The sequence below is a fragment of the Ailuropoda melanoleuca genome, chromosome 10 (genome assembly GCF_002007445.2).
Source record: "Ailuropoda melanoleuca isolate Jingjing chromosome 10, ASM200744v2, whole genome shotgun sequence".
In the NCBI taxonomy this organism is placed as follows: Eukaryota; Metazoa; Chordata; class Mammalia; order Carnivora; family Ursidae; genus Ailuropoda; species Ailuropoda melanoleuca.
Window position 1 is genome coordinate 80752172 of NC_048227.1, and position 23378 is coordinate 80775549.

General features: G+C 43.7%; 1 long non-coding RNA gene across 2 annotated transcripts; it reads left to right on the plus strand.

Annotated features, from left to right (window-relative positions):
- Positions 1–981: 981 nt before the first annotated feature.
- Positions 982–15123, plus strand: LOC117803995. Of its 2 annotated transcripts, XR_004628141.1 has the most exons (5): positions 982–1208; positions 6560–6889; positions 11490–11609; positions 13777–14233; positions 14471–15123. It is a non-coding gene; the product is annotated as an uncharacterized LOC117803995 (long non-coding RNA). The 2 variants fall into 2 exon arrangements; XR_004628140.1 differs by having other exon boundaries at positions 985–1208; positions 13777–15123.
- The last annotated feature ends 8255 nt before the right edge of the window (positions 15124–23378 follow it).

The window sequence follows — 23378 nt, forward strand, 5'->3', positions numbered from 1 at the left end:
TAGTAACTTAGAAGTATTATCTCACAGTAAAACATACAGTAGGCGGTTTTCTGATCCCCATTTTACATGTGAACATACTGAGCCCCACAGAAATAGTGTGGAATTTGATTTCGATCACATAGCTATTAAAAGACAGAGTTGGGACTGGAACTCCTGTGGTCTAGATCCAGGGCAACATCCTTAACCCCCTCTGCTTGGTAAGTCGAACTGAACCTTCAGAAGCATTTTAAAAATAGCAAATGCATTCCTCTTAAATTCTTCAATGTAGCACAGCCAGAGTCCATTCTGTCGGAGCAACGCCGTGCTTCCTTTTTTCTTTGCATCCTTTCATTTCCTTCACGAACTCACACTTATTTTTAGCAGTAATTACCTTTGCCATCAAATGAGAGCGTGTGTGCAGACACGCGCCCGACCCCATGTCCTGACAGGTTAAATTAATGGCAGCGAAACAGAATTCTTGTATTATTTTTTTCTTCTCTTTTTTCCTTTCTTTTTTCCTTCCTTTCTCCCTCCCTCCCTCTTTCTTTCTTTTGCTCAAGCTTAGTTATTTGATGTTATTCACTAGGACCAAGCTACACTAAAACACATGCAAGTATTCTATGACAAAAAAAAAAAAAAAAGAAGCCTGGTTTCATAGTTCCAAATGACGCCTTCAGGCAGTTCAAAACAATACATGTTATAGCTTCAAAGAATAAAGATATTGAACTGTGAAAAATTTAAAATATCATAGAGGTTTTCAGGTGGCTACTTTACAATTTGAAACACACCTTTAACTTTAAAAGCAACATCTTGTAACCTGAGTTGTCTCTTTACCCATTCATGAAGAGCAAGGAAATTTTGTGGCTAAAACAGATCTTTATTTCAAAAGAGAATGTGGAGGTTTTAAAACCTAAAATGCTGTTTCCCAGAGCTGACACTGAGACAGTCAACAACAAATGAAACTGGGGAGGATCCTATGAGTAGCAATAATGTTAATTTTTTGACATCAGCCCCCTGGAAATAGGAAGTACCCACTTCTGCAATTGCACTGAGAACTGACACAACTCACCCATCCCAGCTATGGTTGATTAAGCCAGTCATGCTGCCAGCAGGCCTTCCCAACAAGCAGGCCATGGCGCAAGATGCTGCCAGCAAGAAGGGCCACTGGACTACCTCAAGACCCTTCTGTGAGTGCTGGTGCTATCACTGAATTTGTATCCAGCAGTGCCGTTAGTGATAATTATCATACGTTTATCTCATTCTGCTCCACTGGGGTTGTGTTACTAAGGAGTAATTGAAAAAACAAAAAAGAAAGGAAGGAACAAAGGAAGGAAGGGAGGGAGGAAGGGAGGGAGGAAAGAGAAGAGAAAAGAAAGGGGAGGAGAGGGGAGGGGAGGGAAGTGGAAGGGAGGAGAGGGAAGTGGAGGGAAGGAGAGGGAAGGGAAGGGAAAAGAAAATGGTTAAGAGCAAAGGATTTGGAATGGTTTACGACTTGAATCAGTTCTGTCACATGTTGTCAGGGACATCTCCTGTTTTTGCCAGCTCAGTATCCTCCTCCATCTTTGGAAACAGCATCTTCCTTTTCCATTAGAAAACATTCCCTTCCCTATTTCGTGCCAATACTCAAGATTCCTGTCTCCACCTGGAAAAATAGTAAGTCATGTGACCCAAGCAAGGCCAATCAGATTCAACCTCCCAGAAACATGAATTGTGAGCCAGGCCAACAGGAAGTGATCAGTGTTTTGCTGGAGAACCTGGTCCCTTAGTTGCTGCTGCCTTGAGGCTGGGAACTGCTGTATTCTTACTCTTCAGATGATCTAGTCATTCACCCTTCTGTGATCCCCATGCCCTTCCAATATGTTTCATTTTTACTTAAGTTAACCAGAATCTGTTTCTCTTGTTTAGACTAGTCAACCAAAGAATTTTCATAGCCTAAACAAATTAAGTGAGTCATAATTCTAATCTCCATAGACTACAGCCAATGTAAAATATTTGGTTCCATCTAACAGCGCTGTAATAATCACTTCAACGTACTTGACAATTAAAAAAATATTATTTTGGTAACTGTGGAATGTTCACATCATCTTCCTAAGAAGTTACCTCATAGGTAAAATTTTGAAAATAATACTTACTTTCCAGACTTGTGAGAATGCAGTGAAAACATGTCTGGAAAACATCGAGCACATTGCCCCATAAAGTAGATGATCTATATCTTTTGGGTGTTATCACGATAGAATGTCTATATAATGATAATGATTCACTGTATAATGCGAATGCCTCAGTCCAAGGCAAGTTCAAACATCAAATTAATTATGCTAATAGTTTGTCATACAGTAACATCTCCAAGTTTTTGACAATGCAGGAATGACTGCTAGATAGTTATATTTAGACTGAAAAACTTAGCTGCTAATTTTAACATTTTAGTGGGACAATGATCAACTTGGTATTTAGTTTTAACAAAATAGATCTGATACACCAAAATTAAAAAAAGGGGGGGATGGGGGAGCTAATTTCTATAAGAGCAGCTAAGAAAGATTTCCACTAATGCAAGTGGGCTGTTTTGAGTTCCCCCAGGAATTTATGGTATTTCATTCTAAATAATGAAGTGATCTACTAGGGAGGTATTTTCAGATGAATGTCAAACAAGGGAATAACTAATTTAGTCTTTGCTATAAATGTATTTTAACATGGATGCATACACGGGCACCTAACACAGCCACTTGGAATTGCTCTTGGGATTTTGTGGAATATGGTGTACAGAGGATTAAAACAAAATCTGAGATGTCTTGGGACACCTGGGTGGCTCAGTTGGTTAAATGTCTGCCTTCAGCTCAAGCCATGATCTTAGGGTCCTGGGATCCAACCTGGTCAGTGGGGAGCTTGCTTGTCCCTCTCCCTCTGCCCTTCCCCCTGTGCTCTCTTTCTTTCAAATAGATAGATAAAATCTTTTAAAAAAATCCAAAATCTGAGATGTCCTTGGCCATTTGTTTTAGTTGACTCATGTACCTGAACACTTCAAGGCTTGCACACCATTCGTCTCACTACAGTAGGCATTTGGCATAAAAAGTTTTAAGTGAAAGCTTCTTCTGATGAAGCTAAGATTTAAGAGTATCAGGTCATTTTTTTCTCTGCTTCCTCCATTTTTAAAACTTTTCCCTACATGGAGAAAGCCCACCAGTGACCTCCTTTGCCAAGAGCCTTCCCAGTGAGCTGACATTACAAAAGTCATTCTGCCTGCTCTGACGAGGCAGTCCAAGTTTGCTGGCTGCGTGAGAGGATGAAAACATGTATCCAATGCAATGGCCATTTCCTCCTTGCAAGCCAACCAATCCCTGATTTCACGTAGATCCCAGGTGGTGATCTCCAGGGAGTGTCTCTCAGAGGTCTTAGCAGTCATGGTAATGTGGTTCCCCTTTACCAGTGTTTGTTTGGTGTGTGACCAACTTCTGGCTGAAAAGATGTAAGGGGAAAATCTGTTGGGAGAAGGGGCTTCTAGAAAAGATTTTCTTCCTGGTTCAAACTCTAGAGACTTTTAAAAAACCTTTCCTTTTTGTCTTGAAATTAGCTCCGGACCATAACTAGCTAGTAGCTGTATCAATCTTTCCATAACCAGGAAGTGATGAAACGACTGGATAAAGTGCCAATGTACAGAGTGAGAGTGTAAAAAGAGCCTGAATCCTTAATGTCATTTTGAGTTACTGCCCCCAAAATGGAACAAGGACTGTCTGCTTTCTGGATACCTTGTTAGCTGAGACCATTAAATGCCTTTATCGCTTCCCTGTTACTTGCAGCTGAAAGTGTTCCTAAGGGCATTAACTCTCACACACCTTCTCTAAACCCCTTAATTTTAAATGCTTTGTGACACCAGATAGGATCATCATCTGACAATAAGGTGATTATAAGCTTTCAAAATTAAGCTCAAAATTCTGTTCAGTGTTTTACTAGCAGATACTAGGGGGCTGTTTGTATTTGCTAGAACCATCAAAGTGCCTACTAGTATCGCAAGCTAGGCTAGCGGGAGGAATTTTACAATAAGGGTCTGTGAATGGATCTTGTGGTTAAAACACTCAGCAGTCCTCTTAGAGAGAATGTTGGAATCAGAATGGAAGAAATCAGTCACTGTTAACTTGGAACCCTGATTGTTCTTTAGTATCTGCAGAAATTAGGAGTTGGGCATTTGTTTGCATAGAAACTGGCAAACTTTGAAAATACATGGTATATTAAAAAAATATGACAGAAACATTTTATTACTATAAAGAGAACAATAGCCTCTTGAACCATGTGGCCTATTTTCACATACAGAGAATTCTAGAAACTGTGACCATAAAGACTACTGTGCTCTTGAAGGTGCCCTACAGACTTCTGAGGCTGAGGAGATTTCTCGAATGCATAATATACTTGAGGAGAAATTTCTGAGGGAGAAACATCCTTTGCAAGTTTGCAGAGAGAGTTTCAAATTTTTGTTTTTAACTGTGACACACAGTAAGAAATGAATTTGACATGTCTAGTGTAAGGATGTTTGTGTATGAGTACACACATAGGATTGAAATAAAAGTTTCATGAAAAGGTACTTATTCTTTTTATACCCTCATAGACTCTGTAATTTTTTTTTAAGATTTTATTTATTTATGTGACAGAGACAGAGATAGAGACAGCCAGCGAGAGAGGGAACACAAGCAGGGTGAGTGGGAGAGGAAGAAGCAGGCTCATAGCGGAGGAGCCTGATGTGGGGCTCGATCCCATAACGCCAGGATCACGCCCTGAGCCGAAGGCAGACGCTTAACCGCCATGCCACCCAGGCGCCCCGACTCTGTAATTTTTTTGTGCTTGTTCCTTCCATTTCTAGAAAGTGCTGGTTTTAACCTACTAAACTGATTCACAACCTGCTGATGGGTTACCACTTGCAGCTTGAAAAAGCACTGAGCCGAGATAGTTTGTGTGGCTTCGTCACAGCTCCTCTGACTTCACCTGGCTTGAGCAACATGGAAACTTGCCTTATAGAGCAGAGAATTCAGAGACAAGACAGAGCCCAGGGTTGCCTGTCACCAGCCACTCAGGTTCTTTCTTTGCTCTGACTTGTGCAGCATCAGTTTCAGGCTTGGCTGCCTCCGCTTGCCATCACAAGAGACTGGTGTGTTGAATGTTTTCAGTTATTCCTCCAGACCCACACTCTGCCCTGCTCTCTGCTCTGGGTCTCAAGAGACCCACCTGTGTGGATTACTGAATAGGCTCCCTCACCTCCTGGCTTCTGCCTGAAGTCAGCCAATGGGAAGCCCCTAGAGGACACAGAGCAGAGAGGAGAGAATGAAGCTGGAGAATTTATTGGTCTGGTCTCCTTTCTGCGAGGTTTAGGTGTTCTGACCACCTTCCTTACCTGAAGGACAGAGCTCTTCCCCAGGTGGCCCTTTCTCTGTCATTCTCTCCTGGTAACCCCGGCGCCTATGTCTTTGGGCACCGATGTGATGGGTGCTCTGCTGTGGCTTGCCCTGGGCTGCTGCTTTATCCCTTGTGCTTCCACGTCACACTGCCCTTACCTTTGCAGATGGGCCCTGTTATTAAATAACTCCTGAGTGCGGACTCCTGGGTGCTCCGTCGGTGAAGCATCTGCCTTCAGCTCAGGTCATGATCCCAGGGTCCTGGGATCGAGTCCCGCCTCAGGCTCCCTGCTCGGCGGGGACTCTGCTTCTCCCTCTGTCCCTCCCCCTGCTCATGCTCACTCTCTCTCGAAAATAAGTAAATAAACAAACAAATAAATAAAATCTTTTTAAAAAAATCACTCCTGAGTGATTCCAATTTGAGCGTGGTGGTAATTTCTTAATGAAGTCCTGGCTAATACCAGCTGCCCAAACCAATGGTGTTCACCATCATCAGGGGAAAGAGATTGACTTTTTTCCCCAGAAACCCTGAGTTAGGGTCTCTGCGTTCCCCACCAGTTCGAACGGGTGAAGCCTCCCCACTTCTGACTCATCGGTGGAGGTAAAAAGAAATTGCCATTAAACTAGACGAATGGATGCTAACCAATCACATAATGTTTAACCTCAAAGGGCCAAATAGAAAAGTAACTTTCTTTTGTACGTAGGGAACTATGATATTGCAATATGAGATTTAGGCCAGCATCACGGCAACAAGCAGACGAAAGTAGTTATTTCAGTAGCAAAATGAATTACTTAATTACACAATCACTAGCACATTGGGTGACTGACCCAAAGATCAAAAGGGTTTTGTCTAAAAATGAATCTCCCTTTCACACATTTCCTTTCTCCAGAGTGTAGTCAGGAAAAAAACGGTGTCCTATAAGACTATGTACACCATGTTAAAAAAAAAAAAAATTGAAAATTTAACAGCTGCTTCTTGTACTCATCAGTAGAAATGTATTTTGTCTCTAAGTTACATTTCATAGGATCGCACAGCATGTGATTGGCTCCAGAAGCTGACCCTAAATTGGGAGAAAATAGGTTTAATGTAAGTTTCCTCTCTCTCTCTGTGTGTTACCCCAGAAATGTTCCAGTGATCAGGGAAGGACCATGCTGGGGTTGGGGACGGCCACGTCTCACTCTCTTCTTCTTCTTCTCCTCTCCAGGAAACAAGACACAGATGCCAACGTAGGAGAATTGCACCAACACTGAATGGATTTATAAAACATTGAAATAAGAACAGAGAGTAGTTCTGATCCAGTTTGACTTTTTTTGTACATGTCCCATCTAACTCCAGCCCCTGGAAGTCTGGTCTGGGATGGGATGTAAGTTTCATCTCCATAATCTCTCTAACTGAGGCTCTGAGCCTGATCTTCTTCCCTGTGACCTTTATCTACGCGCAATATCAGCATCATCCTCCCCGTGGTGATGGGGGCAGAGAAGCAGAAGGGCACCGTGGTGTCAATGCCAAACTTGAAACAGAATTCTCATCTCAGGTATGTCGTTCTAGACTGTACACCACAGTGCCCTGGGTACACAACAAATGCACAGGGACACAATGGGACGATCAAAGTTTCTAAGAGAAATGTCCATCTTCACCATCCGTGGAATAGCACAGGAAGCCTTGGCTCAAGGTAGCTCATGGTTCCAAATGAGAGCACACTACATTTCTTCTGATGACCTCACATCTTTGCAAAGTTGGCTTTTAGTTATTGCTGTGGTCAAAAGTACCTGAGGAAAGCCAAAGTAAGACAGGAAAATGAGGGTAGTGGTACACAGCCTGATTCTAAGCTGTCAGAAGTTGTGTAGTACCCAAGTGGCACACACATCCCATTGACAAGTAGCTGTGACAGTTTAAGATTGAAATGCCATTATTTCTTCTTTCGCATTATGCATATTTTTTTCAAACACCTACGGAATTGTGAGGGCATAAGTATTTACTAAATTGTTTGGACCTAACTACTCATTGAACAGAATTGTGAGGTACGTCCCTGGGCTGAGAAGCACCAGGGAAAAAATTACTGAGACATTCAGGGCACCAGGACCTGAGAAATCCTGGGATGCTCTGAGCTCTGTCTGAGGAAATAAGCAATAGTACTTTAGGAAATTCTTTTTTTCTTTGTTTCTTAACCTAAAGATCAGCTTTATTATAGATAAACCTAGAAAATGTGGTTTTCCCTCAGTGGCCAAGTGGATTTGCTAATTCTTTAGACCTGATGAAACAGATTTATCCCCTTAATCACAGGATGGAGCTAGGCTACTTTCAGTCTCCCCCAGGGGCAGACCCCTTGCCACAAGACAGAGAGCAGACGAGGACATATGTATTTTACAGACAAATTGGCTCATAAAAACAGGCAAGAGAAGAAGTCTGAAGTGGGAAAGCTCAGTTTTGTCAGATAAGGCCCTCAATTCTCCCTGCTTAGGGAGGAGAGGAAGGCAGTAGTGAGAAAGATCAGGGATGTTCCTGATGGAGGTCTCTCCAAACAGAAGCCCAAATCCACCCAAATCAAGGGAACCAGAAGTCCCTCCTGTATACACGTAGGGGAAGAGGATTCGGTTATAAAATGGGTGATAGGGAGACTGGACATATAAAAACAACACATGTCCTTTATAAGAACCAAACAAAGCTAGCTGTATTTTAGCAAATAAGTTTGCATTTCTTTGCTGGTGAGGCTGACGCATTTTCACATTTTTGTTATCAGATCATATAAGCTCTTGTGTGCATTGTCTTTTCATGGTAAGTACATTTTTAAAAGGTCCTTAAAAATGTACCCTGTAAGGGGGTGCCTGGGTGGCACAGCGGTTGAGCGTCTGCCTTCGGCTCAGGGCGTGATCCCGGCGTTATGGGATCGAGCCCCACATCAGGCTCTTCAGCTATGAGCCTGCTTCTTCCTCTCCCCACTCCCCCTGCTTGTGTTCCCTCTCTCGCTGGCTGTCTCTATCTCTGTCGAATAAATAAATAAAATATTAAATATATATATATATACCCTGTTGGAAAGGAGCATTTGTGACAGGCCTGGCAGGGAATGGAATAGAGAAAGAGCTCTAGGTGAGGATGGGGAAAATCCTTAACCAATTCCTATCATTTTTACTCATGATGAAAATCTTTTCTCTGTTAGTTCTTCGGATTCTTGAGAGAGTCTGAATTTTTTCTCTTGCAAATGCCTTCACGCCTTCACGCCCTCACCCCCTCTCCCCTCCTGGCAAACTTGAACCACGGAGGAGCTTCCACACTTGCTTTGTCTTGGCTGTGCCGAAGAGAAGGGTCTGTCCTTCAGCGCGTCCAGGGTCCCCTCAGCGGCACCCTCACAGGAGCCCTGCAGACCCGCGGGGCTCCTCTAGAAAGCGAGCCCTCATTCTCTGCAGCTTCATGCCTTTTGATTCTCCTGTAAGGAACCACACACTCCCACACACCCACCACCCACTCTCGGCGGTGAATCATGTATCATGCTGTGGGGAGAAAACTGAAGACATCAGTCAGGGAGCACTTTCCCTCCCCACCAGCAAATCCACAGCTGCCTGTCTTCCCTTCCTCCTCCCTGATAAAAACAGCAGCCAGCTCTCCTCCTGTCAAAGTCCATTGAATGCCATACCTGCCTACCTACTACCTCCTTCCTGCCCCACCTTCCTTCCTCCTTCCTTCCTCTTCCCCCCTGCCCCCACTTTCTCAGCACGCAGTCCAATAGAAGCTTCCTGCACACATCTCCATGTGGCCATATACAGACATACTGCATTATACACCAAGCCCTCCCCCGACCGGACCTGGCTGCCCCCTGCACCATGTTTTGCCATATCCATCAGAGGAAGTTGCTCAAAGAGACCTTCTCTTCACATCCCTATCACCCTATTGTGTTGCAAGTGTCTGTTACAGGTAGAGAAAGCTCTTAGGTGTGTTCAAACTCTGGAGAAATGGCCTCTAAACTGAGAGTCTGAGACTGATTGTATTGAATATCTGTGGGCAGAGGCCCGGGAATCTCCATTTTTATCAAGTGGTCCGGGTCACTACTAGGATTCCCATGGTAAAGACATAGAAATATCTTTCTGTGATTGGCTACAAGCACCTTTAAAGCAATCAAAACTTGATGGTCACCAAGACCTGGGAACAGAGGTGAGGGGAAGGAGGATAGGGAAGAAACTTAATGTGTACAAGAATTTTCTTTTGGGGTGATGAAAATATGTTGGAGCTAGATAGAGGTGTTAGTTGCCTAACATTGTGAGTGTACTAAATGCCACTAAATTGTAAGCCTTACAGTGGCTGTTTTATATTATGCGAATTTCACCTCAATTTTAATAATCTACTGAGAAAAGAACCTTTATTTAGTGCTCTCTGGCAGAAGATGCTTAAAATATTTTTGATGGGCTGCTCATCAGGGAATAAAATTAGAATAATTAGTTAGAGGGAAAGGTAGGTTCTTATGTATATGAATAGTCTAGAATTTTCCTGATAAACAAAATGTTGGATCATGAGGCTTTATTTGTATCTCACTTGGGCTGGTGTCTATTATTTATTTGTATTGGGTCCCCAGGGAGGAAGATAAAACAATTTTTTGAGGTATATAAAAAAAGTGTATTTTATTATATCTTGTTAGCCAATTTGGAAACTGTTTGCCCATGAGATACTAAATATTGAAAATCCTATATGAGTAAATTATGTAAAACATGGAAAGAAGAAGAAAACTATAATTATTCAGCAATTTCCCGGGTATTTCAGCTTCAATTTCATGCCACCTCAGTTTAAGATCGAGTTGAGCTGCACTTTGGGGACTAATTTGCACTGATAACATGCTGTGCTTTAATGGACCCTCCACAAAAGCCAAGGCTGTGAGTGGGATCAATAGTGCGTATTCCTCACTAAGGCGTTTTAATGCATTTAACCACATTTGGGTATTAGTCTTAATAAGCTTTCCGAACCTTGACTATTATTGCTCCTTAGAGTTTTAATAAGAAATACAGAATTGCATATTGTATTCCCATTAAATAAGCACATTCACATTAGAAATCATTATGGAATCTAATTATTTAGAAAAAGGAAAGCCACACTCCTGGCTGGAAAAGCCTAAACTTATATTTATAAGACATGAAAATACCCTTTATTCCTGGAGCATCTTCCCCAAAGCAATGTGTGAGTCTATTTCCCCAATCCAGATCACTTCCTTTGCTTCTCTGCATGAGGGTGCGAGACTGCCTGCATGAACTTGATCTTCCCCCAGGCTGGGAGGCTCTCCAAGGCTGGCAGGGAGACCTGCAAGCCTGGTGAGCGGATCATGACAGGGTTGGACTCTTTCGCTGGGTGTTCACTGTTGCAGCCATTATTCCCTGAGCACCGGGCACTTTCCATCTCCCATCTTGTCCATTCCTCACATTAAAGAATGATCCTTGCTTCACAAACAAAAAACAGTCCCCTCATCTAGAAAGTGGAAGCTAAATTTCAAACCTGGGTCCATAAAGCTACTAAATCCTTTATTCTCTGAGGTGAAAAACCCTCTCTGCTGGGAATTAGCAAAAGGAAAAGTCCCTTTCTCCCTCCAGACAGGATCATGGCAGCTTCCTGTTTTGGGAGAAGTGGGGAGAGCCTGCGCTCACCTACCACAGAGGGCCTGGGAAATGGGGGAAACTGTTGGCCTCCTTCCTTGGAAGAGTGCTTGATTGACCCTGAGAAGAGGTGGAGACTCATTAAATTGGCTCCGTGACACCTGCTGGGAGAAGATAAATATCCTTATAATTTTTCCCCGCATTGAGAAACACCACAGCAGAAGTATTTAAGTGTTATCTTAGTCAGGGATGGGGGTGTGGGAAGGGAGCCCAATGTGAATTGACTTCTCAGATTTCTTACTCTAATTGCTGTGCTATATTTTCCCTATATTGTTAAACATTAAAATGTCTCTTCAGCTTTTGGCAAGATGTTTTAAAACATCTAAATTCAATTTTCTGCCAATTAACAGTCATTTAATTTAGGACTACCTAACTGAGTTTTCTGATTTTAAGGTACTTAAGGACTAGAAACTCAAATGCCATGTTTTAGCCCAGAGCTAACTTTTTATAAGCATGCTATAACCTTTCTAAGAGACCTTGAACCACAGTGACTTTTCTTTGCAGGTGTAACTGTAATGAGCTTTGATCGCTTGCTCAAGTATATCCCCACCTGGTTTTGAATCTGTAATGAATCATCAGCTGGGGTCCCAAGTCACCACCGCGGGAGGACAGCCAAGCACAAAGGTCAGGGAAAATCCGTCTTTGTCTACAAAGTGGCCCCAGCAAAAATATCTCATTTAAAATCTGCTGGAAGTTGGTATTTTCTTTTCTTCCTAAATCAGTGCCTGCACTCTGATGAGCAGAGCAGAATGAAACCAAAATGTCTTTCCTGTAACAGGCATCCAGAGGGAAGAACCTCGGAAAGCAAAAAGACAATGTTACATTTTAAATATTGGATTTTATGGCAGGTACTAGCGGCCTGTGTTTGAATGTGGGACTTGATATGCAACCAAGAGACAGTTACCTATCAGTCAGGATGGTAATGAGTCACATCCAAGTTCGAGGTCTATGCATTTCTGTGACCAAGCTTTGTCCAGATATTGCTACAAGAAACTGCTTCTTACGGTCCGACAGGCAGGCTTCAAGTTTCCAAAGACGTAAACCCTCAAAATGCTCGCTATAGAGCAGCGTGTTTCAGGCAGCCTTTCTCGTTTCACTGTAGTGACTGGGGAGAGCCAACTACGACGTTTAGATGGAGCTCCTGACGCTGTCTGACGTGTGGCTGAGGCCGCAACAGTGTTTGTTAAATCGATTAATGAATATATGAGTGAATAATAAAGGGTGACAGAATCCACCAAGTTCCTTCTGGGTCACACTGGCTTTTAAAAGGGGGGTTTAAGTTGATTTCAAAAGTGCTCTCAAGGTGAATATGATGGTTCACTTTGGCTGGCAGAGTCACCAAGACGTTCTGAGAGTAAAGTCAACCTGCCTCTTAGCCAGTAGTAGAAAATCTCCCCACTTCCAGGTATGACCCTCTGAGTGGAAAGGAAAAGCCCCCTACATGGAATATTTTCATACAGAGAGGCAGCCAAATGCCAGAAATCTGTTTTTTGTTTGTTTGTTTGTTTGTTTGTTTGTTTTGTTCTGTTTAAGTAAGTTCCAGATCTAACATGGAGTCCAGGGCCAGGCTTGAACTCATGACCTTAGGATCAAGACCTGAGCAGAGATCAAGTCAGTCGCTTAACCGACTAAGTTACCCAGGCACCCCCAGAAATCCTTTTAAAAGGACTGTGAATGGATTGAAGAAGGTACCGTAGAAGCTAGAAGCTCTGGCTTTCCTATGTGATTGAGCCACCGTGAGGAGATTCATAACCACCTCAGCAGTCACTAAATCCTTAAAACTGAACATGTGGGGTGTGACTATGACTTTTTTGTTGTTGTTGTTGTTGTTTTTTGTTTTTGCTATGACTCTTATTTAACCTCTTTGAGACTTAGCTTCCTCTGTGTAAAATGACGGTAATAAAAATCTATCCTAGAGCAGGGTGAAATAATACATGTAAAATAACTAGCACAATACTACTCTCTTAGAAATTGCTTGATAGACAGTAACTAGTGGCATTATTGAACAGATACACATGCTACCTTGAAATGTTCATTTTCTGCCTCTAGATTTTATTTTTATTTTTTTTCTTAAGATTTTATTTATTTATTCAACAGAGATAGAGACAGCCAGCGAGAGAGGGAACACAGGCAGGGGGAGTGGGAGAAAGAAGCAGGCTCACAGCAGAGGAGCCTGATGTGGGGCTCGATCCCAAAATGCCAGGATCACGCCCTGAGCTGAAGGCAGATGCTTAACCGCTGCGCCACCCAGNATTCATTTTCTGCCTCTAGATTTTAGACAGTCACACAGTGTTTATTGTGCATCGACCATATGCCAGAAGTATGCTGGGTATNAGGATCACGCCCTGAGCTGAAGGCAGATGCTTAACCGCTGCGCCACCCAGGTGCCCCACTGCCTCTAGATTTTAGACAGTCACACAGTGTTTATTGTGCATCGACCATATGCCAGAAGTATGCTGGGTATCACACAGAAAATGTTGACTACACAGATAAGGCCCCTTGTTCTAATGAAGTTAATACTTTAGGGAGGAAGATGGACATTAAACCAGTAACCTTTAGGCAGAAAAAAAATCAGAAAATGTGAAATGACCATCAGTGATCCAACCATCCAAGCTTCATTATTTTGAACTATTTTTACCCTTTCCTTTCCTTGTCCTCTGTCTCTTCCCATAGACTATAAGGAACCTCAGAAGAAATGTTGTACTCTCCACTGCTCTAGTCTTAATAATTTTTGAAATTGCAGGCCTTGAGAGAGGACAATTCAATGTATTAATCAATATTCTTATTGCAGAGAATAGAATCTTCTCTGGCTAAGCAGAATGGTGTGGACCAGGGAGTATCAATAATTCCCCAGTTATTGGGAGGTGTGAGGAAATGGATCTAGGCTGAGTGAGCATGAGCCCGCAGCCACATGGGAGAGCCAGGCCATCAGGAGTGGTGGTCACCTCTACACTGATCAAGAAACTCCATATCAAGAAGTTGCCACCTCAGCTTCCTCAGACCCAGGACTCTCGGCTCCAGTCTGCACCGGCACAGCGAGAACCCTGGACCTGCCCTTGCCCACATTGACTCGGCTCTGAATCAAAGTCTTGCGTGAACACATCTAATGGGAGGTGCCCAAATCACATACAGAATGGCACCACAAATCACACCTGGGAAATGTGGCTTTAACTTTTCAGCCTCAGCACTCTTCAGTGGGCCTGCAGGGGAAGGAGAGTGAGGAAGCCCTCAGGATCCATCACCAAGGGGTCAGTAAGGGCAAAACTGTCAGTTGAACAAGGGCAACTATTTTTAAGAAGAGTGGATTCTCTTGCGTATCCGACCAGTTCATTGGCTCCATGGCAGGGGAGCTACCCTTTTTAACTCTTCAGCACCCTAATTCAGCTCGACCTATAATAGGTAGAATAGAATAGATGTTAAGTAATCCTACTGCTCTGGTAATCTTTCTTTAATTTTTATTTTTTCAAATGCCTGACCTCGGACAGGATGTTCATGAAGAGAAGGCTACTCATGGCCGGCGTCAGTTTCCTGATGTGTCATGGAGCCTCGCTATTGGCTTTGCCATTTGCTGGTCAATGTGGTTTGTAGGCAAAGCCAATGAAATGGATCCAGAAACGGAATGTAACATCTGTGACCAATTCAAACCTTTCAACATGATGATCTGTTTATCAGAAACCAAAGCTGCTAAAAAGAAAGTACAAAAAAGAAGGGAAAAAATCTAAAAAGCCAACTATTCATTATAAGTTTGAAAACAACCTGTGTGCGGGCATGCCTCTGTGTGTGTGTGTGTGTGTGTGTGTGTTTGTGTGCGTGTGTGTAGACCACAGTTTAAAAAACAAATTAGAGTGTGGTGCATGTTGATTGGGGGTAACGAATCTTCCAGGTCTACCCAGGATTCGGGTAGTTTCCTAAAACATGGTACTTCCAGTGCTGAACAAGGACACTCTTGGACAAATCAGGCTGGCTGGTCAAAATAATGCGTCCTTAGACATAGAGATCTTGTAGCCTGTGGTCTGAAATTTAGTGTTGCCAAACATCACAGGAAGTTGCAAACTGTTGGACCGTAGATTCAGCCAATATGGTGTTTGTTTTTAAAAATGTGTTGCCAGCATTTAAAAACAGAGACTTTGGCCAAAATGTACATGTCNCAGAAACGGAATGTAACATCTGTGACCAATTCAAACCTTTCAACATGATGATCTGTTTATCAGAAACCAAAGCTGCTAAAAAGAAAGTACAAAAAAGAAGGGAAAAAATCTAAAAAGCCAACTATTCATTATAAGTTTGAAAACAACCTGTGTGCGGGCATGCCTCTGTGTGTGTGTGTGTGTGTGTTTGTGTGCATGTGTGTAGACCACAGGTTAAAAAACAAATTAGAGTGTGGTGCATGTTGATTGGGGGTGATGAATCTTCCAGGTCTACCCAGGATTCGGGTAGTTTCCTAAAACATGGGACTTCCAGTGCTGAACAAGGACACTCTTGGACAAATCAGGCTGGCTGGTCAAAATAATGCGTCCTTAGACATAGAGATCTTGTAGCCTGTGGTCTGAAATTTAGTGTTGCCAAACATCACAGGAAGTTGCAAACTGTTGGACCGTAGATTCAGCCAATATGGTGTTTGTTTTTAAAAATGTGTTGCCAGCATTTAAAAACAGAGACTTTGGCCAAAATGTACATGTCCAACTCTTCTTGATAATAATGTTGATGATGTTGCTTACTCCAGAAATTCCAGGTATGCCCACATGATTTCTGTGCTCCAGGGCGGGAAATACAGCGTTCCATTNTAGAGATCTTGTAGCCTGTGGTCTGAAATTTAGTGTTGCCAAACATCACAGGAAGTTGCAAACTGTTGGACCGTAGATTCAGCCAATATGGTGTTTGTTTTTAAAAATGTGTTGCCAGCATTTAAAAACAGAGACTTTGGCCAAAATGTACATGTCTAACTCTTCTTGATAATAATGTTGATGATGCTGCTTACTCCAGAAATTCCAGGTATGCCCACATGATTTCTGTGCTCCAGGGCGGGAAATACAGCGTTCCATTTGTCACCATCTCCGTCATTCCGTATTGTCTTAACTGTTACCGAGCCCCAAGTCAGCTGTCATTTATCATCTTGCTTGTGCTATTGGTTTTCTTATAACTGAGAAACATGAATTTTTCATACATTGCCATAAAAAATAATAAAATAAAATATACACTGGGAAGGCCGTGCATTTCAAGAGAATGTGGAAGAGTACGTTTTTCTTGGAGCTGACCTCCTTCTCACATTTACACCACTTGCCTGACCTCTGTAGTCACTGGTATGTGGTTCCTGCTCCAAGGAAGAGAGTTCAGTGGACAGCATACCTTTCCTGATTAGTCTTTAGTGAATATGTATTCCTTAATAGAGAAGTTAAGATGTTCATTTTCATATTATGCAGTCATTTAAACATGTTTTCAAAGACTTTTTATTGACATGAAACCCATTTATGATGATTAGATGACAAAAAGATGGCTACATGATTTTAAGTGTTCAGTCCACCTATGCCCACATTTATAATATAATATCAGTTAGGTAAGAAACATACACATGTAGGGAAAAAACCAGAAGGAAACACACCAAGCATTAACACTCCAAAAGGGAGGACTCCCCCCCACCATATACATATTTACCTATTGGCCTCATATGTCCAAACTTTGCTGGGCTTACTATAAGTAAATGCTAGACTTCCAAAGGTCTTTATTAGAATCCCCATTATCATCTTGTCCTCATTCAGAAAATTCAAAAGATGAAAAGTGCAAAGTTATAGGTCAGGAGTCAGTAAAATGTTCCTGTAAAGAGCTGTAGGGTAAATGGTTTCGGCTTTGCAGGCCATGTGGTCTCTGCCCCGCTGCTGACTTCGCCAGTGGAAGTACAGAAGCAACCACAGGGGGTGCGGGTGCCAATAGCAATTTCTTCGGACACTGACATTTTAATTTCATATCGTTTCAATGTTCACAAAATGTTTTTCTTTTGATTTTTTCCCCAACAATTAAAAAATGTACAAAACATGCTCGGCCCATGGGCTGTACCAAAACAGGTGGTGGGTCAGATTTGATCCTCTGGCCCTGCTTTGCTGACTGGTGTTAGAGATCCTTGGCGTTTCCACCCATGGGGGCTGAAGGTTCATGGATCATGGCAAGCCGTACAAGTAACTTCTGGGAGTACAGTGTATTATTATGCTCTCTCCTATGGAAACAAATATTATTACACAAAGATGACGCAGCCCCCAAAAAGTATGGGTGACTGTATTTAGATGATGTACCAAGTGTCCATGGTGGGAGTAAAGTGTGGATTCGCATCTGGTAAGCAAAGTGGCATGTTCACAACTGACTCATGCAAATACTGTCCCACTTAATGATTACATTTGGAAGAGCACACAATGGAAATTCACATGGAGGAAACATTTTTAATGCAGACGGGGTGGTAGCATTATTCATCGGGCTGTTATGTCATTGACTGATGGTTTGTATGGACAGTGAAATTGATAGATCTACTTTAATTTTCACTAGTTATAAATTGTTTAAAATTAAGGGCAGAGAGAGAAATTATTCATCCTGGGAGTGACAGAAGAAATTTTCCCAGCTTTGCTCCCAGGGACTTGGGCTGCTGGGCCTTAGCTGCAAAGAAAGAGGACTGCTTATTTTTAAGTAGTTTCTGTTATGCTGATTGGCAAAAAAAAGCTCCCCCCTGTAGGTATGAGCAGAACCCCGTAGATTTTGCTTCACCTTTCCCGATAATGTTTCTAAGTGGAGTTGTACATCAGAAACAACTGTCATCATGCGGATGCCGGAAGCCATCCCCCGAGCTCCTACTNTGAGCTCCTACTGCATCAGAAGCTTAGGGGTGGGACCCCGGATTTTGACCTTCAGCAGGTGATTATTAGGCCCATCAGAAGACTAGGGGTTAACTTGCAGAGACTTCTATTGCCTCAGAACACAGTGTCCAGGGCTTTGCTTTCTGTCTGTATTTNCGAGCTCCTACTGCATCAGAAGCTTTGGGGTGGGACCCCGGATTTTGACCTTCAGCAGGTGATTATTAGGGGTTAACTTGCAGAGACTTCTATTGCCTCAGAACACAGTGTCCAGGGCTTTGCTTTCTGTCTGTATTTGCAGGCATAGGACCTTCTCGAGAGGCTGAGAATCCCAATGCCGGAAGGTGTAGTGGTTGCTGAGTGCACCTCGGAACTTCCTCTCGGGTCCCGCCACCTACGTGGCACTGCCAGGGGTAGCAATGCTGGAAACTCCCCTCACCATCACGGTCTGTCCATCCTTTCTTGTCGTCTATGAAGACACTGCCCACCTCCCTGTTCCTCATCTTCCCTGCCCTTTGAAAAATGTCAGCTTTCCCAGATGTCAGACAGGGATGTTGCCTGCAAGCAGCCTCTGCTCTCAGCCCTGCCAAAGCCTCAGGAGACAACTGCAGCAGGTGCCCAGCTAGCTTCTAGAACAAGGCAAAGAGAAAACACGGAGAACAAAGCACAGAGCAGTATCTCAATAAAGTATTGTCCCACACACTGAAGCCTGACCACCACAGGGCTACCCAAGGTAGTTTGACAAATGGTGAGCTGAATCAGAAAGCCAGCCAGCCAGAGAGTGGTCGGGGAGGAAGGGTGGCAGGGTGGGGGCAGGCAGGACCTGCCTGAAGATGGGGCTGCTATACTCACCCCCTCCCCACAGCTAAAACATTCAGTTGTCACCAGAAGAAATAGCTACATTCTCGGGGCCAGTACTATTTGAGGCATGAGGGACCGAAGGCTCCAGTTCTCATAAGGATCCTGCCTTTCTTTTTCCTGGTGTACAATGATCTGCTTCTTAATTCACATTAGTCCCCAGCATCTGTAATGTTGGGTGCTGCCTTGATTGTTTCTTGATGGTACATTAGAGTCTGGCTCTGACCCCATTCTCTCTCCTCGATGACAGAGTTCCCCAAAGCAAACCCCCTCTGAGTCCACCTGCTTCTGAATTCTTTACTGCTCCCTGAGCCATTTCCTTACCTAGATTCCTGTATGTGGGCTTCTGCTCACTTGTAACCACTCAGGTCCAGACGTTCTGAAGCTTAAGCGTGCTTCAGAATTCCCTGGAGAACCTGTTAAAAAACAGGGCTCCAACTCTGACTTTTCTGGTTGTGCAAGCTTAGGGGTGGGGTCAGGAAATCTGCATTTCTTTTTTTAAAAAAAGATTTTACTTATGTATTTGTGAGAGAGAGAGACAGAACACAAGCAGGGTGAGGGCAGAGGAAGAGGGGCAGAAGGAGAAGCCGACTCTCTGTTGAGCAGGGAGCCCAATTCACGGCTCCATCCTGAGACTTCAGGATCATGACCTGAGCCGAAGGCAGACGCTTTAANCAGATGCTTTAACCGACTGAGCCACCCAGGCACCCCAGGAAATTTCTAACTCCTACCCAGCTGATGTTGGGCCCCACACGTTGAGAACTGCCACAAGTCTACTAATTGATTGTTCGAATAAATTCGCCTCTTCTAGAAATTCAGGCTGCAGCCATTCTTCAAGAAGCAAGTCTGATTCATGGACTCAGGGCTTCTCTCTGATGTTTCCAGATGCTGTGTCGACTTATAAGGTTATATCCAGCCTGATGAGAGTCATTTTTATACAGTGCTTATGTGACCGGATTGAGTCGCGCATTCTGCTTCCCGGCCATTGTGCAGATGCAGGATCACAGTTTTGCAGGATGTTTCCTTTTCCAAACAAGAAATAGGGTCACCGAGAACACATTGTAAAGCCAGCCATAATTACAGCCTCAGGCAGCATCATCACTGTCTACTGAGTCCTCAGTAGGGAGCCAGGTGCTCACATGAATATCAGTCGGGGTCCTGGCAAGAGACAGACTAGACAGTCCCACTGGGTACTTGGAAGAGAGGTCAACAAAGGAACGACTTACAAAGTGTGGGCAGAGTTTAAGGAAACCACAAAGATGGGGTAGTACCCTGGGGCCAGGAGGAGTAGGCTCTCAGTGCTGGAACCCACAGAGTGTAGCTGTGAGAGACAGCAGCCAGACAGGAGCTGTGAGCTTCCATGTGACAAATGGCCAACCCTTGACCACCTGGCAGGGAGGGAGCTGCAGGAGTAAACACCTGGGTCTCCCTCACCTCCCATCCACGGTCTTCCACGGGTGCTTCGTGGAGGTCGGGAGGCAATAGAGTACTGATGCGTGCATACGGTCAACCTCCCAGGACACAGTTTGGGTAGAAAAGAGGAACACACGGTCCTGGAGGGGCCCGCACGAGTTTCTAGTGTGACACAGATCTTCCCAGCAGCCCTCTCAGGAAAATTCTGCTCTTCTCATTCGACACGCTCTGAGTGGTTAGGTAGCCTCTACTGCATTAACATGGCCAATAGGCTTCAGGGCTGAGGTTCAAAACCCTGATGGCTTTGCCTCCATTAGATGAAGGGGATGGAGGTGAGGAAGGGTATCTCCCTGGAGAACCAGGAAGTCCCCGTATTTCCTGTTTCTGTTCATCCCGGAAGTCTTCAGCAGCTTGCAGAAGAGCCTCACATTGTATGCTTCTGAGATGCTGGGGCAGGGCCATGGCAGTTGTGGCCGGTGGAGGCTTGTTGGGAGAGAAACCACTTTCCATGCACAGCATGTGCTCTAATCCCAACTGTTCCCCAGCATAGACACCAAGGGAGGGCATATGCGTTCTTTGGGGTCTGTAAGACGCACGGAACAGACTAGGGACGGGTTGACACTTGCTGCCTGCGTTTAGTACACGTCACTCTCATCTTTGCAGTCCACCATTGTGGGACTTCACCTCAGTATCCCCAGTCAACTATTATTTACCAAACGCTCTTGGGGGCATGGCTCACGGGCAGGCTTCCCATTTTTCAGCAAAAATAATAATATTTGTGAAACTTATGGCATTGATTATATCTCAAAACAATTTAGTTGGTGCCTGCTAGTTATTTTAACACTCTAAGATAACAGGTGTTATAGATCTCTTCTTTCCCTCTTGTGAGACAGGCACAGAAATGAAGGGATACAGAGTTGAAGGAGAGACATCTCACAAGATGACTTTTCCCTCGTAATAGCACACATTTCACTGCTACACATGATATGAGTGTCTTTAAAAAAAAGTCAATGTAATTGTCGTAGAAGTTCAAAAACATGCCGTTCAGCAATGTGTCTTCTGTCTACCTATGACCTGTGTGCCGTGGCTTAAGGTCAGTGAGTAGAAAAGAGTTGAGAAACATTATCTAACTCAGTGCTCTTTCTGGAAGGAAGAGGAACAATTTTAAACAAATTTAAATATCTTCAGAGGCAGGCCAGAGAAAGAACACGTGAAGAGGGGCAGGGTGCCTGGGAAGAAGCCGGGCCCACAGGAGTGCAGGGGCCCAGGCAGAGGAAAAGCACCTGTTCGTCCTTAGGGCTGCTTCTCTGGTCTGCAGTCGATTCCCCGCTGGCTTAAGAGTGTGGGTCCAAAACTTCTCAATCTTTCCCATTTCCCTTAATAAGCCAGGATCTGAGAGCTAATTTCTCATTGTTGGCCATTAAAAAATAATGGACTCAATAAAAACACATTTAAAATAAAACACATTTAAAGTAAAAATAAAAATCACAGAAAATTTAAAACATTAAAAAAAAAAAAACCACTACATAAAATAAATCTAATAAGGTCTGTCCCTATGTGTCCAGTCAAGGAATCTAAGAATGGAAACCTATTACTCCAAAAATAAAGAGACTTATTAAATAAACTCTCTCTAGTCTTAAAATGCAAAACATACCTTCCACAAATAAGGTTGGCTGGAGGTAGAGGGCTAATGTATCAAGCACGCCACCATTCGAAGCTAACCTTACTCAGATCCAAACTTTGTTCTTTCCCTTTCTTTCTTTATGAAGAGCACAGATGTCACGTACCCATTTGCTTTTGATATATTTTTAACGTTCAGACCGAAAAGCAAAAGGCCTTTGTCTCCCATTTGCTTGAGCTTGTTAGACAAAAATAGGTCTCTTTTTCATCGCCACGTGCACAAACCATTTTATTAATAATTTACCACAATGTTCCACAGCAGAGACAAAGCAGACACCTACATGATCATTATGTGTTCAGGGGCTCTGCGGCCCTTTTAGTTTTCCTGCACCTACCGTCACCTGTCTCTCACGTCTTTCTAAGGTTTGTGTTTTCTATTGTGCTGCCTGCATCACCTTTGGCTTCATGGTGCAAGCCACCTGGGTGGGTTGCTGCTGTAGAGAGAAAGCAGATGCCTATAGCTTGCTGTGACCCCATTTCCCACCCCCCACCCTGCTTTCCCAGGCCCTCGCACCGTGGTGTGCCATACAGAGGTCCTGGGGGCCATGATGTGTTAGGAACCTCAGGGCTGGTCTTAGCCCAGCCATTAACTGGGCTGGAAAAAGAGGCATTCTGGGTGAAATCTACTCATGTGATAAATGCAGGCATCTGACCCAATTTTAGGTTCCCCTTTCCAGTTCAGAGGGAAAAGCAGATTCCTTACCACACAGATGCTTACATGTGATGTCCTCAAAGCCAGTGGTTCTCTACTCAAAGAGCAGACAGACAGTGGGAAGCCTGGGACTTGTCCGTGGGACTCCCTGTCTCTCTGCTGTGTCTCACTGGGAATGCTGATTTCTCTTGTCCTCTGCAGAAAGGACCCAGCCCGAGCTTTGTGCTTCCTCTGTAAGCAAAGCCTCTCCTTTGAACTATGTTCCGTCCTTCTAGGGTATTGGCGTTTTTAAGAAATACCGTGAATAGGGTATTGGCGTTTTTAAGAAATACCGTGAATTAATTACTCCCATGTGTTATCTCACGGAATGCAATTTGATGTGCTAGGAATTACTGGTTTCATTTTGAAAATGTGGACACAGAGGCTGAGATAGATGACGGGCACAGAGTTGGTAAGGGCTGGAGCTGAGATCTGAACCCTTCGAAGAGTCTTATCTTCCGCTGTAAGGTAATAGAAAAGGGATTTTGAAAGCTTCTCTCTTACACGTTTCTCCTCCTCTTTCTCTCTGTTAGAGTCTGTACACACGCAAAAAGATTCTAAATCAGTGGATCTTTGAACGCACAGATGACTGCAGCAAAATTAGGTCCTCTGTGAGGCCCATGAATCTTATGGCCGCGTGGCCCCCGGAGGATGGGAAAGAGAAGAGGGATGGGGTGGGGCAGCTAGGGATTCCAGATGGTTGTGGAGTCTGCATCAGAGAGAAGAGGAATGAGAAATATCCACAAGGAGAGCGCTAGAAATAAAGGAAGTGCTTATTGCCATCAGAGTGTTACTTTTCTCCTGGGCATTCATCAGATGCAATTAGTTATCAGTGCGAATGGTTTAAAGCATATGTTTGCTTTTTGTGTGTGATCACTCTTAAGCCCTTGTTGAAAGCACGCGTTCTTTCATACTGGG